Source organism: Schistocerca nitens, chromosome 8 (assembly GCF_023898315.1).
Source record: "Schistocerca nitens isolate TAMUIC-IGC-003100 chromosome 8, iqSchNite1.1, whole genome shotgun sequence".
NCBI classification, from domain to species: domain Eukaryota; kingdom Metazoa; phylum Arthropoda; class Insecta; order Orthoptera; family Acrididae; genus Schistocerca; species Schistocerca nitens.
Window position 1 is genome coordinate 120,114,987 of NC_064621.1, and position 18,274 is coordinate 120,133,260.

The following is an 18,274-nucleotide window of genomic DNA, read 5'->3' on the forward strand; positions in this document are numbered from 1 at the left end:
TCACTGTTGTACCACTGCCAGTCTGTGTTCGTTTTCTCATGGCAACTTGTGGTTACGGGCTAACGATGATTTATGTACTTTATGACTCATTTTTGTAATTTATTACGATAAATTACTATCATTTAGGGATTGCAGTTGATTCTCATGACACATTTTCCTCTACAGTCGTTAAGGAGTCGATAACGTCTCGAATGTATGTATATATTAACGTAGTTGTTAGACATTCTATGAATATTTTGTATCCCGCCTGGATAGGCCGAGAGTGAAGGAAGCGAGTAGGAGCAGGAGACGTGAATCACTTCGGTACTGCATGTAACTTTAACACTTTTAATAGAGTCAAAAACACAAGTAAATATCAAATGCATACATAAGTTTGGCTAGGATGAGCACGTATGTGTGACGCCGAACTCCATGTCTAATCCTGTGAAGTTAGGATGACCGTTCTTTATAATCTCAAAACTAACAAATACTCGTTGCGGTACAAACTATAACTGAACGTAACTAATACAAAGTCTCAATAGCAAACTAGCCCACTCGGTAGTAGAAGAGACATTTCCAGGCCGTAAAAAAAAAAAAAAAAAAAAAAAAATAGTCTTCTCTCGTAGTGCCAACTTACGAGAGCGTGTACCTACGTTGTGGCATCGTAACTATCGACGCCACAGAATAGATATTAGACACTAAAGTAAATTTACAGAAGGCTTTGAAAAAATTATGTCTATGTAAAATTATGTACAAACAGGAGAGTATTCACTGCTAACGTATTACTCGTTATGTTGGTATATAGTTTGCTTGTCATTTAGGCAGGTCGCACATTTAAACTTCAGAATGACTATAAAGCCGAAATCGTGATTGCGTGAAATACAGTAAATTAACAATAAATTTACAGTTCAATGGCAGAAATTGCTTTCAAAACCGTTGCATATGTAGCGGAGATTATGCGAGTCCGCGGTTCTACATGGAAAACTCATGTACTCTCTCCGCTTTCTGAGAGAGTCGAGTCCACTACGTATCCGGCAACAGACTGTCAGGTGACGAGTGGGCACCTGCTGACACACGCAAGTCTAGTCTACGGGCAGGCGGAGGCGACGAGTTGGGAGATGACGTCACAGGATTCGCTGGTGTGTCTCAAGTGAGTATAGTGAGTATAGGGAGCTCATTTCTGGTCTCCACTGGCGAGACAACGGAGCGCCGGGCGTCTGATGCCACGTAGACGGCGACCAGCTGCCGGCATTTCTCACTCTGCCTGCTGTACGGCTCGTGTCACTGACAGAAAGTCGTGCGAGACTCAACAACACGCATCGCTGGCGACTACTGCAAATCACTCGTAGATTACAAGAATGAAGAACCACTATCGAGCTGAAAAGCATCCAAAATACCTGAAATTCGTTCTGCCTGATTTGCCTACAGTCTACCTTATGTAACTTTCTTGCAGGTCCTCTAACCCCTTTTCGGTAGATTGATTTGCCTATAGATGACTATTAGAGAACACGGCTCTATATGGCAATCATGTCATATGTAAATTAGTACCACGCCATTGATTGGTTGGTTGGTTGATTTGTGGGATGGGACCAAACAGCGAGGTCATCGGTCCCATAGCATTAGGGAAGGATGGGAAGGAAGTCGGCCGTGGCATTACAAAGGAACCATCATGGCATTTGGCTGAAGCGATTTAGGAAAATCACGGAAAACTTAAATCAGGATGGCCGGACGCGGTTCTGAGCCAGCGTCATCCCGAATGCGAGTCCAGTATGCTAACCACTGCGCCACCTCGCTTGGTACCACGACACTGCAAATATCAGACAACACTTTCTTAGAGAAGAGATAGTTTTTAACGCTTGTAAACTCTCTGATACGGATAGACCTCACGTTTTAAAGAGCCTGATCTGCCTACTCTGGCAGTAAATGTCATTTGTAAAACAGGGGGCTTTTAACTAATTTTGATTTGTAATATGTAAACTAAATCACTTATCGTCACTGAATACCTTTCCGTAGAGTCTCAACTTCATCTTCGATAAGCATAGAAGCTGAAGCAATGAATTAAAGTTTTTTGGCTAGGTCGGGACTTGAACCTGGGTGTCATGCCCACTAGTCAGTCTTTTCTCTCTCGCCGTACGGATCTATTTAATATTAATCTGACTACAGGCCTCCCTAATATTTGCGAAAAATAACTTTCTATTGTGGTCCGGATTGCGTAGGAAAAGAGCGAAATAAGAAATGTATAAGTGAATATTATTCTCTATATTATCTTTGATAAGTTACTTAAAATCACCCCTACCATTTACGGGATCGAAAATAATGTATATTGTTAAAATTCATACCAGCAGTACAGGCCAAAGCTGTTGTTCGAAACTTGGACTTAAAAAAATGTAAAGATAGATAAAAGCTGAAAAATATGTTGTTGGTTTGATAGACACCCCTAAGTGAAATGATATTAGATAGTTTCATGCTGTTACTGAAAAAGACGGAAAGCAATATTTGACTAAATTTGAAGCGCAAGGCGGCGTATTTTCGTCAAACAGTGAAACTGTGCTAACTGGCAGCACTGCAGGTAGAAAACACTAGAAATGCTGAAATATTTAAAATCATGACATGACCTATGCAAGGTTTCCGCAAATGATACTTGAATTAGTGTATGGTATGTGTACTAACCTCTAAGTACATCGTTTCTCACTTTACTCTCTCTTCGTCAGATACAGTGACTGCAATCGACACGAAACAAAAGGTAAGAGAGAGACGGCGGCTACTGATCCCACTTCTTTATAGGTAAAAGGAAAAGGTAATGTTACCTAAAACTCTTTTCAGTGATAATACTTCATTCACGTAGTTATAATGCTCAGTTCACAGATCTTTTACTAGAATGTAACTGTTATTTCCTTTTTTTCTGACAAGAAACAACACCATGAAAATTGCAAATAAATTATCCCACTGGAATTCATAGTTACATATCCTCTCCTACTGCTGATGCAGTATGCACTACACCACCCTGTGTCAGACACAGTGTCAGGGTGATGTAGCGGCTAGCACACCTGCATAGTAAGTAAGACTTCAGGTCCTAGCTTTGGCACAAATTTTTATTCATTGCTTCAGCTTCGATCATTTCTTCAGCTTTGATCATTATCGAAGATAATTCAATTAAATTCTAGAAATCAAAGGTGAGGTAAGGAACAGTCGAACATACTGGAATAGGGCCGCTACGATGAGCGGAATTAGAGAGTCAAATGTGTGCACTGAGAACTGAATATACATTGAAGTGCCGCAACACGACGCGGCATGGACTAGACTAATGTCTGAAGTAGTGCTGGAGAGAATTGACACCATGACTCCTACAGGGCTGTCCATAAATCCGGAAGAGTATGAGGGGGTGTAGATCTCGTCTGAATAGCACATTGCAAGGAACCGCAGATATGCTCAATAATGTTCATGTCTGGGGAGTTTGGAGGCCAGCGGAAGGGTTTAAACTCAGACCTACTCTGTATCAATTTTGGACGTGTGGGGTGTCGCATTGTACTGCTGGAACTGCCCATGTCCGTCGGAATGCACAATACATAAATCGATGCAGGTGATCAGACAGGATGCTTGCATACATGTCACCTGTCAGAGCCGTATCTAGACGTATCTGGGGTTGCATATCACTCCAACTGCAAATGACCTACACCATTACAGAGCCTGCACCAGCTTGAACAGTCCCCTGCTGTCACGTAGGGTCCATGGATTAATGACGTTTTCTCCATACTTGTACACATCCATCCGTTCGATACAATCTGAAACGAGATTCCTCCGACAAGGCAACATATTTACAGTCATCAACATTTCAATGTCGGTGCTGACTGGCCCAGGCGGGGCATAAAGCCTTGTTTTGTGCACTCATAAAGGATACATGAGTGGGCATTCGGCTCCGAAAGTCCACATCGATGATGTTTCGTTAAATGGTTTGCACGCTGACACTTGTTGATGGCCCAGTATTGAAATCTGCAGCAATTTGCGGAAGGGTTGCATTTCTGTCACGTTGAACGATACCCTTTAGTCGTCGTTGGACCCGTTCTTGCAGGATCTTTTTCCGGTCGCAGAGATGTCGGAGATTTGATGTTTCTGCGGAGTCCTGATATTTACAGCACACTGTGTCCCATCGCTGGTGCACCGACTACAACACCGCGCTCAAAGTCACTTATCAAACTCACTTATCAAAAAAAAATTCTATCACCCTGTTTCCCAAAATAACTGAAGATAGACACTGACTGTTCAGAGATGTCACTAAACCGGCCCAAAGATGTAAACAACCATGCATGAGCAGCGCCTATTAGACGGAGGGAGTCCGACAGCCGATCAGTTGCAGTCATTCCACCAGGAAGGAGGTACTCGTCTCGTGTTGTCAATACAGCCGTTCGATAGCATCCGCATTCTTACTTTGTGCCAGGAAGGGCTCTCAACAAAGGAATTGTCCAGGCATCTCGGAGTGAACCAAAGCGATGTTGTTCGGACGTGAAGGAGATAGAGAGAGACAGGACCTGTCCATGATATGCCTCTTTCAGGTCTCCCAAGGGCTACTACTGCAGTGGATGACCGCTACCTATGGATTATGGCTTCGAGGAACCCTGACAGCAACGCCACCATGTTGAATAATGCTTTTCGTGCAGCCACAAGACGCCGTGTCACGACTCGATATGTGCGCAATAGGCTGCAAGATGCGCAACTTCTCTCTCAACGTCCATTGTCAGGTCCATCCCAAGACACCATGCAGCACGGTACACATGGGCCAAACAGCATGCCTAATGCACCGCTCCGGTTTGACATCACATTCTCTTTACCGATGAGTGTCGTATATACCTTCAACCATACAATCGTCAGAGACGTGTTGGTTGGCAACCAGGTCAGGCAGAACACCTTAGACACACTGTCCAGCGAGTGCAGCAATGTGGGGTTCCCTGCTGTTTTAGGGTGGCATTATGTGGGACCGATGTACGCCGTTGGTGGTCATGGAAGGCGCCGTAACGGCTGTAGGATATTTGAATGCCATCCTCCGACCGATAGTGCAACCATACCTTCAGCATAATGGCGAGGCATTCGTCTTCATGGACGACAAATCGCGTCTACACCGTGCACATCTTGTGAATTCCTTCAGGGTAACGACATCGCTCGACTAGAGTGGCTAGCATGTTCTCCAGACATGAACCTTGTCGAACATGCCTGTGATTGACTTAAAAGTGCTGTTTATGGGCGAAGTGGCCAACCAACCGCTCTGAGGGATCTACACCGAATCGTCGTTGAGGAATGGGACAATCTAGAGCAACAGTGCGTTGATGAACTTGAGGATAGTATGCCACGAAGAATAGAGTCATGCATCAATGCAAGAGGACGTACTACTGGGTATTAGAGGTACAAGTGTGTACAGCAGTCTAGACCACCACCTCTGGAAGTCTCGTTGTATGTGGTTTTCATGAGCAATAAAAAGGGTGGAAATGATGTTTATGTTGATCTGTACTTCAATTTTCTCTACAGGTTCCGGAACTCTCGGAACCGAGGTGGTGTAAAACATTTTTTTTATGTATGTATCTTGATAACCTGCCACTGTAGCACCAGTAACCGGTCTAACAACTGCGGGAGACCCTTGTTGGCTTATTTAGGCGCTCCTGAACGCAGCGCCGTTTTCTGTCTGTTTACATATCTCTGTATTTGAATAAACAAGCCTATACCAGTTTCTTTGGCGTTTTAGTGTATTAATCCCAAATAACAATATCTGCGTTTCTATCGTCAAAAACTTTGTCATAAATCCTAGTTATAAATTTAATTTGATAAGACAGGGCTGGACCGTTGATTCTGACTGACAGAACAAGAAATGTGTGTCCTAGTTGAAGGATGCAGCTTGTGGACCCAATCGGCATTTCTTTATTCACTTGTAACGCAGCTGGACATCTTTATTTTTAGTAGTTTGTTTGTGTTGCGCGTAATTCAATGACTAAGAGAAGGATTCACAACTATTAGTGCGCACCTCTTATACCTGAGGTAATTCAATTGCTTGGAGTAACCCAACGATAAATCCCCAACAGCGGAGAAGATCTTCCAGGAGGTGTTATAACTTCTATAAAAACTGAACTGTTAGCATGACTGTCTACTGTCGAAGGTAATATGTCGTTTCCGCATGCCCCCAAGTCACTTGATTTCAAAACATGAGTGGAATAATATCACACAGTGATGTACAGATGTCTCCTAGAGTCTTAGTTTCCCTGTCGCTCATTAAAGATGTCCTTGGTTGCATAGGGAACGTCCATCAGAAATACAATCTCTCCTGCAACTTCACTGTAGCAGTGGCAACAATAAATATGAGTAATCCCCAGCCAATACTAGTTAATTGCTATCTTAGCAGGAGAAGGCAAGCGCACGACCTCAGATTTTTAGTATCCTTCTCTTAGGGATAGTGGGTCAGTCCTGCACTGTGACTTTAAGCCCTTGCACAAGTATGGACAGTTACTGAGCACATTAATTAGCTTAGAAAATAGCTACTATTTAATAAATAATAAACGGAGAATGATCATTATATGGTAAACACCATGAAATAATCATATGGATTATTAATGTGGACTGTAACAACGGATGGTTTATACTTTGGCTACATGTTTATTCAAATAAACATAAAAATACATTCGATTGGTGGCCTCACATCGATTCTTATTTCAGAGAAATATTGATTCAAGATGTCACAGAATTATTGATTACTAGTGCAGGCAGAACAATCACTGCAGAGAGTGAAGACAAAATACTAGGAGCCGAACAACAAAACCACTAAGACGTGTAGTGGAAATCTCGGACTCTAATGGTTGCACAGAAGTCTTTAAACATGGACAAATTTACCGAGATTGAAAAATATTCAGTCAATGATACCAAGCCTTTACTCTGACCGAAAAAGAATGTAGAAATCCAAAATTATTCAAGTCCTCAATTAGTGGCCAACGAAATAACATAGTTACGACTGAGTGGCCCACGAGCGGCACAGTACCTTCACAACATCTTCCCAGTCCCACTGGACACAAACAACAGACCTCAAGTTATACCTTGATTGTCTACTTAAAATCTTAGTCACATAATCACTAAAGTACCGTACTATCTTTCATCCCGACACCGTTCGTGAAATTTGATGTCTTATAACATTCTACAAAAGTAAATGTATATATTAAGTACTCTTGATTATATTTGTGGTTTTCTCTTGCAGCATTCAGTTTACATAAAGCAGTAACAATTTCGTTTATTTATTTTCTCCCCATTTCCGGTGCAGCTAAAGCAAGTAAACACATCATTTCTAGACACTTTGGTGCTTAATTCCTACATTAGCCAAATTACAGTGTTACGAGAAGCATTCAATAAGTAATTCAACACTTTTTCTTTTCCCGAACAACTTCGGTTGAAAAACGCACCGTTTGTGGGACTTCAGCCAATATGGCTTCGTGAAGTTCCTATTGGCAGTTCTACACGTAGCCTTCAAAATGGCGTCTGTAATCGAGGTGGGTTCCAAGCAAAGAGCTGTCTTTGAGTTTCTTTCGGCGGAAAATCAGAAAACCTCAGATATTCACAGGTGCTTGCAGAAAGGCTGCGGAGACCTAGCAGTGACAAAAATGACGTTAAGTCGTTAGTCGAGGTGTCTGACGTCATCGCAACAAGGTCGCGCAAACAGGTCCGGTCCCTAGCGTAGCGGCCGGTCGCACGTGGCTGTGACTCCTATAATGAGTTCGTCGCCATAAAAATGCAAATAAATTACTCCTTTTTCATGAAAACGCAATGCCTCCCAGAAGTCTGCGCACCTGAATGGCGCACATAGAACTTCAACTGACAGCTCTTCCTCATCCAACGTGCAGCCGGGAATTCTGCGCACATTCTAATTTCTATCTGTTTGTCCCAATGAAGTATGCAATCCGCGGGAAGCATTTTGTGGATGGTCAGAAGGCTATTGACGTTGGCTCCGACGTCGATGAGTAGAGTGGTAGCATGCGGACATCATTCTATTACCTTAAGGTGGCGTAAGGCTGTAAGGTTGAATGGACATTACGTTGAATAAAAATTTCTAGCTACAAGACTATGGAATAATATGGCGTATTGAAATATTGCATGAAACCAATCTACTTTCAGAAGAAAATGTATTGCATTACTTGTTGAACGCTCCTTGTACAGTCGTGCTCAAAAGCATCCGAATGACCTGAATTGCATTTCGCCTATGCAACCCGCATAACGCAGCTGTCTCGCAGGTCCTCTAATCGCTCCTTGGTACAGTCGTTTGACTATTGAAAATGGTCCCAACAAGTCACCACTAGAAGACACTGAACAGTATCGCAATAACTCAAGATGTAAAGTAATACCACGATACTAGAAATATCACAGAACACCTCATCACAGATAAGACTGTCCTTAAACTTGTAAGTTCACATTTATTGCAATAAATGTTATATCTGAAATGTTACCACTCTCATTATTACGTCAGATAGGTAATACACGTAGTAGATTCGTCGTATTCATAATTTCCTCTTCAAAGTAACATACCGTACTTGTTATTTAACACAAAATGACATTAAAAATTTACGTTATTCACGAGCAGCTAGTTGAGAATATGTATGATCTTCAAATGACACGACGAACCGATTCCTCCTGCATATGGATTCAAACCCAAGTCATGCAGAATAAGATTTCGGGACTGACGGAAACTAACAGTCATTCCTCACTAGGCATACAGGAAGTGATATACCTTGATTTTAGTCAGTATCAGTAAGCAAATATCAACTTTAAATTACATAACGTAAACATTTTTAACGGACGCGAATTCCTACCCAGCACCTATTGTCCGTGTTAACGAACTAAGAGAGATGATAAATACTGCTTCTTCACAAGTAACTTACATGAAATGCCGTGAGGTAAACCTTTGTGTTGGACAGGGCTTCGAACCCAGAACCCAATCGGATTGTTATCGAAGCACAATCAACTGTGACATATCGGATTTTCTTGGCAGTAGCTAGATGTTTTAACTGAACATTACTTTTTTCTTTCCCTGGACTCCAACCCGGCGCCTATCGCTGTTATATTCTAGAGAAAACGAACGTTAAATATGGGTTTGTTACACTACCAGCGGCATGTGAGCATGTTTGAACTAGATATAATATGACGAAGAGTTCAGTACTGACTGGGAATCGAACCCCGCACATATCGTTGTTGCCTGCGCACAAAGAGACGTTAACTAGCGAATTTTTCTCCACTAGCAGCTCGGAATAACATCCTTCAACTGACAGTGATCTCTCAAATAGTTCTGTGTCTCACAGGGAGTCAAAAACGTCAGATATCGTTAGTGTTGACAACGAATGAAAATGCATTAAAAATCAAAATTATTATCCACCAGCAGATAGGTGTTCTCATGCTAGAGCTTGATAATACATAATGGAAACTTTAGTGCCGGGCCAGATTTCGAACCCATTCACGCGCAGTATGTGGAGATGTTGAGGAATCTGCAGTTTTGAACAAACAACAAATAGTAGTGGAGCTGTATTGTCACGAAGGGATCAAATTCCGCGTTAAGGGCGGTCTGAGTTGCATTTCCAGTTCAGAACAAATTTTGACGACATACAGAAGCTCAAATAATAGATGGAATAAGTGTCCCGTGAGCCTACATAGCATTTGTTTCGTCACTAGTATAAGAAAGGTTCACACATTTCGCCACTTCTGACTTTATTGTGGTTCAAACTAACGTCTACTTGGTAGAGAAGGAATATCATGTTTAATGTGAATTTCAGACCGCAATGCCATTATACCTTCTTCACTTGGCTTAGCCTGAAGAGAATAGAATCGGTCTCTCCCTATTAAAAATCATCAGCAGAAGCTGGAATCAAACCCAGACCATCATCATAGGAACCTATCGTCAATACAACAGACCACCAAATCCTCTTATCTGAGACTCATTTTTCTATCATAACACTGTTGCAGCACACTCGATGAGAATTCTGACACACAGTCTCCTTGTAGTGGTTTGCAGCATGTTCAGTACAGTCATTTACTTGGTTGAACGAACAGCCATGAACTAGCTGCCTTAGCTACCCAGTGCATACATTCGACTCTATTTTGTAATCACCAAAATAAAATCACGTAACTGTCACCTACACAGAACTGCCTACAGTGTAGGATGCAGAAATTTAAATAAGATGTGTTCCTCTCCATTTGAGCTACTCTATTGCGCTATCTGTTTGTTGAAAACGTCGTGCAATGCAAAAGAAAAGCTGTAACTGTCTGTCTCTCAGAAGTCTAGATCCGGCCATATGCATTATCTCACAGCACTGTGGAATGCGGAAGTTTTTGAGGAACTGTTGTTGGCTTCTGGAGCTGCTGTAGCTACATAACAACTAATAGCGTGACAGTAAGCATCCTGCACAGTAGATAAGACGTCGCGAGTTCTATTACATTCGCTGCTACATTGTTTCAAATGCAATTCTGCTGTCTGCCGAAGTTATCAATTTAATGGAACTTTGAACATAATTCCTTTCACTTCTCAACCCAAAATAGCTGCATGTGGAAAAAGGGCTAACTTCTGTGACATTTTGTTCTTTTCAGGTTTAATAGGCGGCTAGGCAGCAGATGCATCTCGAAGCTTTTGTAGTATGTGTGTGGAGAGCGCATTGCGCCCAAATGGTCAGAAAAGTATTTTCTACATTATCTGTCGTCTGGTAGTGGCATTTTATTCTTCTTCAAACCTTGTTTGACAACTTTCACTCAGAACAAGTTTTCTACATGCTTGTAATCAATAAACTGCATGTGCATTGTCAGACTGTTATAGATAACATCAGAGAATTCGCATATATCGTTGATGATTAATTTCTCTCTCATGTTTAGTATTGTTTTAACAACACTAAAAGAAACCTTACGAAAATTGTGCACTGTATTATAAGAAATCAAATAAAACCACCCACTATAACTTTATGATGGAAGTCTGTTTTAATAAAACTGAGTATCTGTACACAAGCATGCCTCTATCGGCACGAATTAGTAAAATGCTACTCACATAGATTTCGATTGGGTCTGTGTTTAATTGGTACGCTGTGTCATACTCAACAGGTATGCAAATGTGGTATTTCATAAATAAAGTTACGTATTCATAGAAACCAAAAATTTGCTTGTCAGAAGCGGAGAGAAGCGTTACCTGTTGTGCAGCATTGTAAGTTTTTCACCATTGCGCTATGAGCTGAAAGTATTTTCTTGCGATTTCCTTATCGGTGTTTGATCTGACTGCTTGTAGCTCATTCACAGAAGGGATAAAAACATTACAGTCAGCGAGACTGGAACAGCGAACTATAACACGCTTTTTCACAGGTTATCACGTCACCACAGTGCTAGCGAAGATGTGTGTGTTGCGCTTTCCTTTTACGAGGTCAATAGTGGCTACAATCTGTAAACCACTACTTAAAGGACGAGATTGGTTGCGATTTCCACGTGCAACGACTTTCCTGGGCTGAGAACCGTAAATTTACAATCTTTTGTTACACCTCAAGCGATAATAACTCAGATTATTAAATGGAAATGACAGGAAAAATCAAGTGAACTTTGAGGCTTAATTCCGTGCACACCAGGAAGTAACTCGTTGATCACAGAGTTGCCAAACATACCTTGCCTTGTTGTCAAATCTCAGTTGCAGAACCAGCAGGAAGAACACGAACCGATGTGATCCTACAGCTGGCTGGGAAGTGACCATAGCTGACGTCTCAAAGACGCGGCTGCTACGGCCTGGAATACGTAATGCGTCTGATTCGCATTTCTGTACGAGGTTTAGGGACTGGAGCGTAGTTACTAATAATACTCAGAACTGACTGCAAATTAAGCATCATAAATCAGTAACTCTCACAGTTGTTTTTATATTTCTTTCGTAACTGTACTCAAAACTAAGAAACTCATTCACGGACGTTTTCGTGCCTCGCCGATAGTCGAGCACACCAAACAAATAAAAATAAAAAAGTATGTGTGTGTGTGTGTGAGAGAGAGAGAGAGAGAGAGAGAGAGAGAGAGACAGAGAGAGAGAGACAGAGAGAGAGAGAAAGAAAGAGAGAGAGAGAGAAATAAAAAAGAATGAGATAGAGGGTAAAAAGTTATTGTAAAGAAATTGAATACCGGTATGTAAGGAAATCTTTCGTTAAAATGACACGTTCCACATCTTTACGAAATGTCGTAATCATGATCTATGGAACAAGTATTAATCTAATCTAATCTAATCATATCATATTGTTGACTAGCCGTGAAGCGTCATGAATTACCGAAATTTTCGACAATATCAGTAACCAAATCTAAACTTGAAAATAAAAGACGGCAGTTCTTGTAATAAACCGGGATTCCTATGAAGACCCTTTCATCCCTGTTAACTAACCACGAAAGATGTCTGATATACCTCATTTCAGAAGCAACAAAGTGTGTATGCAGATAAAGATGAAGTGCATGATGTGAAGTTCTGTGACGGAGATACGAACCCAACACGTAATCGGATTGTTAACTAAGTAAAAGCAAATGTTACATATCGGTTTTTCTTACCAGCTGCTAGATGTTTGAATCTAAAATATGGATACAAATTTTTGCGCCTGAGTGACAATCGAACAGCACTCCTATCGTTCTTCTTTATCGTCCACGAATATAGTTTAAGTATCAATTGCTTAATCACCAACAGTAAGATGTGTGCGTGTTTGACCAGAAATTGTTGGCAACACACGAACAGACCTTAAAAATGCACGTTAATTTTCACTAGCAGGCCGGTGTGAACGTGATGGGGCTTGATATGAAATTATGAATATTTTTGTACTGGATCAGGAATCGGACCCACATACTTACCATTGGAGGAGACCTAGAGAAGATTGCAGTCTTGGAAAAAGGAATGAAATGATTGAACTATACTGTTCCGAGAGATTCAGATCCTCGAAAGAGGAGATACGAATTCGAATCACAGTCTAGCACCAAATTTTTCAACGTCTCTAGTTCAGTCAACTACGAGTAAAATAAGAACCCCGTTCCTTTAAATGGCTATCGGTTCATCAAGTAAAATAAAATTTTCTAATGTAGGTAAGTCTACTGGCGACAGTATTTCTGTTTACCATGACCTCCACCTATGTCATTTCCCAAAGTAAACCGGCGCTTTCCAGTTGGGAATCAAGGAACGTAATGTTTAATGCGGATTCTGGATTATAACGTCTTTCTCTTGAGGTTCCAAGAGTTGAAGTAAATCTGTTTGTGCCTCTTAAAAGTAAATGCCTGAACCCACGCATTGCACTTGTGATAGTTCGTTCCAACAGACCATTGTGGTCACAATTCCCAGCCCCAGGAATGTGCTGTAACGGATGATGTGCTTAGCTTACAAAATTAGTCACGGTGGAAAAAAATGCGAATCTATTAAATGGAAAGTAGAAGCAAGCTTCTGACGCGGAGATTATGCTATTCTCACGTCAGCAGGATGCAAAGACTCTTCTAGGCATCATAGCCTCGGTGTGAAGCCATAATTCGTTTATTACCGTCATTATTACTATCATTTTCTTCATACCGCTGCTGGAACACATGTGCTTGAAGATCACTTAAGGCCTTTTGGTCATTATAGAAGTAGTTGCCCAAGAACAGGTTCTTTCCCTGTCTACGGAATCCTTTTCATGTTAATATCAAACATCAGCAATTACGCGTAGACTACATTAAAACGAAAGTAATTGATGAAGACGTTACTTGATAACAAAAACGCGCTGCCTTTCATCATTTACTTGCGCCTAGAAATGGCTGTCGAATACTGCCAAACCAAAAGCCAAGGAATCTTACTGCCTTCCAATATACGTCGCTGTCAGTTTTTCCATATGATTTGGTCAACGTGACCTGTTTCAAGTTGTGTATTACAGAGAATGTTTAAGAAAATCAGTTGTTTTCCTTTGCAATAAACAGAAAGATTTTCATTCTGAGCTATCCAAGTTCAAAATTTTCGTAATATTAGGTCAAATTTAATATTCGCTTCTATAACGTAGGAAAGTATTTCACAGTTGCAGAACCCGCATCCGACACATTGTCCTTTCACTTAGTCGCTGACCTGATTTTGTAATCATTTAAATAAAACCACATGACCTTCCAGTGGGAGACATTTCGTCCCTCTTTTACTTCTGTGAAATATTTCAGTAAGCCTTTCCCCTTCCCACCAGCGAAATGCGGCAGAGTACGGCCGGTAAACGAGTCACAAACTACGATTTAGTGCCGTTTAGACGATTTCTTCAAACATTGGCGTAGCTGAAGCAATTACGTTTCTTCGTAAATCGTCTAAAGGCATTGCGGTCTGAAATTCACATTAAACATGATATTCCTTCTCTACCAAGTAGACGGTAGTTTGAACCACAATAAAGTCAGGAGTGGCGGAATGTGTGAATCTTTCTTATACCAGTTATTTATTTCTAGTGACGAAACAAACGCTATGTAGACTCACAAGACACTTATTCCATCTCTTATTTGAGCTTCTGTATGTCGTTAAAATTGGTTCTGAACTAGAAATGCAACTCAGACCGCCCCTAACGCGGAATTTGATCCCTTCGTGACAATACAGCTCCACTACTATTTGTTGTTTGTTCAAAACTGCAGATTCCTCAACATCTCCACATAATGCGCGTGAATGGGTTCGAATCCTGGCCCCGCACTAAAGTTTCCATTATGTATTATCAAGCTCTAGCATGAGAACACCTATCTGCTGGTGGATAATAATTTTGATTTTTAATGCATTTTCATTCGTTGTCAACACTAACGATATCTGACGTTTTTGACTCCCTGTGAGACACAGAACTATTTGAGAGATCACTGTCAGTTTAAGGATGTTATTCCGAGCTGCTGGTGGAGAAAAATTCGCTAGCTAACGTCTCTTTGTGCGTAGGCAACAACGATATGTGCGGGGTTCGATTCCCAGTCAGCACTGAACTGTTCGTCATATTATTTCTAGTTCAAACATGCTCACATGCCACTGGTGGTGTGACAAACCCACATTTAACGTTCGTTTTCTCTAGAATATAACAGCGATAGGCGCCGGGTTGGAGTCTAGGGAAGGAAAAAAGTAATGTTCAGTTAAAACGTCTAGCTACTGCCGAGAAAATCCGATATCTACATCTACATTTATACTCCGCAAGCCACCCAACGGTGTGTGGCGGAGGGCACTTTACGTGCCACTGTCATTACCTCCCTTTTCTGTTCCAGTCGCGTATGGTTCGCGGGAAGAACGACTGTCTGAAAGCCTCCGTGAGCGCTCGAATCTCTCTGATTTTACATTCGTGATATCCTCGGGAGGCATAAGTAGGGGGAAGCAATATATTCGATAAGTCATCCACAAACGCACCCTCTCGAAACCTGGCGAGCAAGCTACACCGCGATGCAGAGCGCCTCTCTTGCAGAGTCTGCCACTTGAGTTTGCTAAACATCTCCGTAACGCTATCACGCTTACCAAATAACCCTGTGACGAAACTCGCCGCTCTTCTTTGGATCTTCTCTATCGCCTCCGTCAACCCGATCTGGTACGGATCCCACACTGATGAGCAATACTCAAGTATAGGTCGAACGAGTGTTTTGTAAGCCACCTCCTTTGTTGATGACTACATTTTCTAAGGACTCTCCCAATGAATCTCAACCTGGTACCCGCCTTACCAACAATTAATTTTATATGATCATTCCACTTCAAATCGTTCCGCACGCACAGTCCCAGATATTTTACAGAAGTAACTGCTACCGGTGTTTGTTCCGCTATCATATAATCATACAATAAAGGATCCTTCTTTCTATGTATCCGCAATACATTACATTTGTCTATGTTAAGGGACAGTTGCCACTCCCTGCACCAAGTGCCTATCCGCTGCAGATCTTCCTGCATTTCGCTACATTTTTCTAATGCTGGAACTTCTCTGTATACTACAGCATCATCCGCGAAAAGCCGCATGGAACTTCCGACACTATCTACTAGGTCATTTATATATACTACGAAAAGCAATGGTCCCATAACACTCCCCTGTGGCACGCCAGAGGTTACTTTAACGTCTGTAGACGTCTCTCCATTGATAACAACATGCTGTGTTCTGTTTGCTAAAAACTCTTCAATCCAGACACACAGCTTGTCTGATATTCCGTAGGCTCTTACTTTGCTTATCAGGCGACAGTGCGGAACTGTATCGAACGCCTTCCGGAAGTCAAGGAAAATAGCATCTACCTGGGAAGCCTGTATCTAATATTTTCTGGGTCTCATGAGCAAATAAAGCGAGTTGGATCTCACACGATCGCTGTTTCCGAAATCCATGTTGATTCCTACAGAGTAGATTCTGGATTTCCAAAAACAACATGTTACGCGAGCAAAAAACATGTTATAAAATTCTACAACAGATCAACGTCAGAGATATAGGTCTATAGTTTTGCGCATCTGCTCGACGACCCTTCTTGAAGACTGGGACTACCTGTGCTCTTTTGCAATCATTTGGAACCTTCCGTTCCTCTAGAGACTTGCGGTACACGGTTGTTAGAAAGGGGGCAATTTTTTTCGCGTACTCTGTGTAGAATCGAATTGGTATCCCGTCAGGTCCAGTGGACTTTCCTCTGTTGAGTGATTCAAGTTGCTTTTGTATTCCTTTGACTCTTATTTCGATGTCAGCCATTTTTTCGTTTGTGCCAGGATTTAGAGAAGGAACTGCAGTGCGGTCTTCCTCTGTGAAACAGCTTTGGAAAAAGGTGTTTAGTATTTTAGCTTTACGCGTGTCATCTTCTGTTTCAATGCCGTCATCATCCCGGAGTTTCCGGAAATGCTTTTTCGAGCCACTTACTGATTTAACCTAATACCAGAACTTCCTAGGATTTTCTGTCAAGTCGGTACATAGAATTTTACTTTCGAATTCACTGATCGCTTCACGCATAGCCCTCCTTACGCTAACATTGACATCGTTTAGCTTCTGTTTGTCTGAGAGGTTTTGGCTGCGTTTACACTTGGAGTGAAGCTCTCTTTGCTTTCGCAGTAGTTTCCTAACTTTGTTGTTGAACCACGGTAGGTTTTTCCCGTCCCTCACAGTTTCACTCGGCACGTACCTGTCTATAACGCATTTTACGATTGCCTTGGACTTTTTCCATAAACACTCAATATTTTCAGTGCCGGAACAGAAATTTTCGTTTTGATCTGTTTGGTAGTCTGAAATCTGCCTTCTATTACTCTTGCTTGACAGATAAACCTTCCTCCCTTTTTTATGTTCCTATTAACTTCCATATTCAGGGATGCTGCAACGGCCTTATGATCACTGATTCCCTGTTCTGCACTTACAGAGTCGAAAAGTTCACAGTTGATTGTGCTTCGATAACAATCCCCCATGAACCATGGACCTTGCCGTTGGTGGGGAGGCTTGTTGCGTGCCTCAGCGATACAGATGGCCGTACCGTAGGTGCAACCACAACGGAGGGGTATCTGTTGAGAGGCCAGACAAACATATGGTTCCTGAAGAGGGGCAGCAGCCTTTTCAGTAGTTGCCGGGGCAACAGTCTGGATGATTGACTGATCTGGCCTTGTAACATTAACCAAAACGGCCTTACTGTGCTGGTACTGCGAACGGCAGAAAGCAAGGGGAAACTACAGCCGTAATTTTTCCCGAGGACATGCAGCTTTACTGTATGATTAAATGATGATGGCGTCCTCTTGGGTAAAATATTCCGGAGGTAAAATAGTCCCCCATTCGGATCGCCGGGCGGGGACTACTCAAGAGGACGTCGTTATCAGGAGAAAGAAAACTGGCATTCTACGGATCGGAGCGTGGAATGTCAGATCCCTAAATGGGGCAGGTAGGTTAGAAAATTTAAAAAGGGAAATGGATAGGTTAAAGTTAGATATAGTGGGAATTAGTGAAGTTCGGTGGCAGGAGGAACAAGACTTTTGGTCAGTTGATTACAGGGTTATAAATACAAAATCAAATAGGGGTAATGCAGGAGTAGGTTTAATAATGAATAAAAAAATATGAGTGCGGTATAGCTACTCCAAAAAGCATAGTGAACGCATTATTGTGGCCAAGATAGACACAAAGCCCATGCCTACTACAGTAGTACAAGTTTATATGCCAACTAGCTCTGCAGATGAAGAAGAAATTGATGAAATGTATGACGAGATAAAAGAAATTATTCAGGTAGTGAAGGGAGACGAAAATTTAATAGTCATGGGCGACTGGAATTCGTCAGTAGGAAACGGGAGAGAAGGAAACATAGTAGGTGAATATGGATTGGGGGGAAGAAATGAAATAGGAAGCCGCCTTGTAGAATT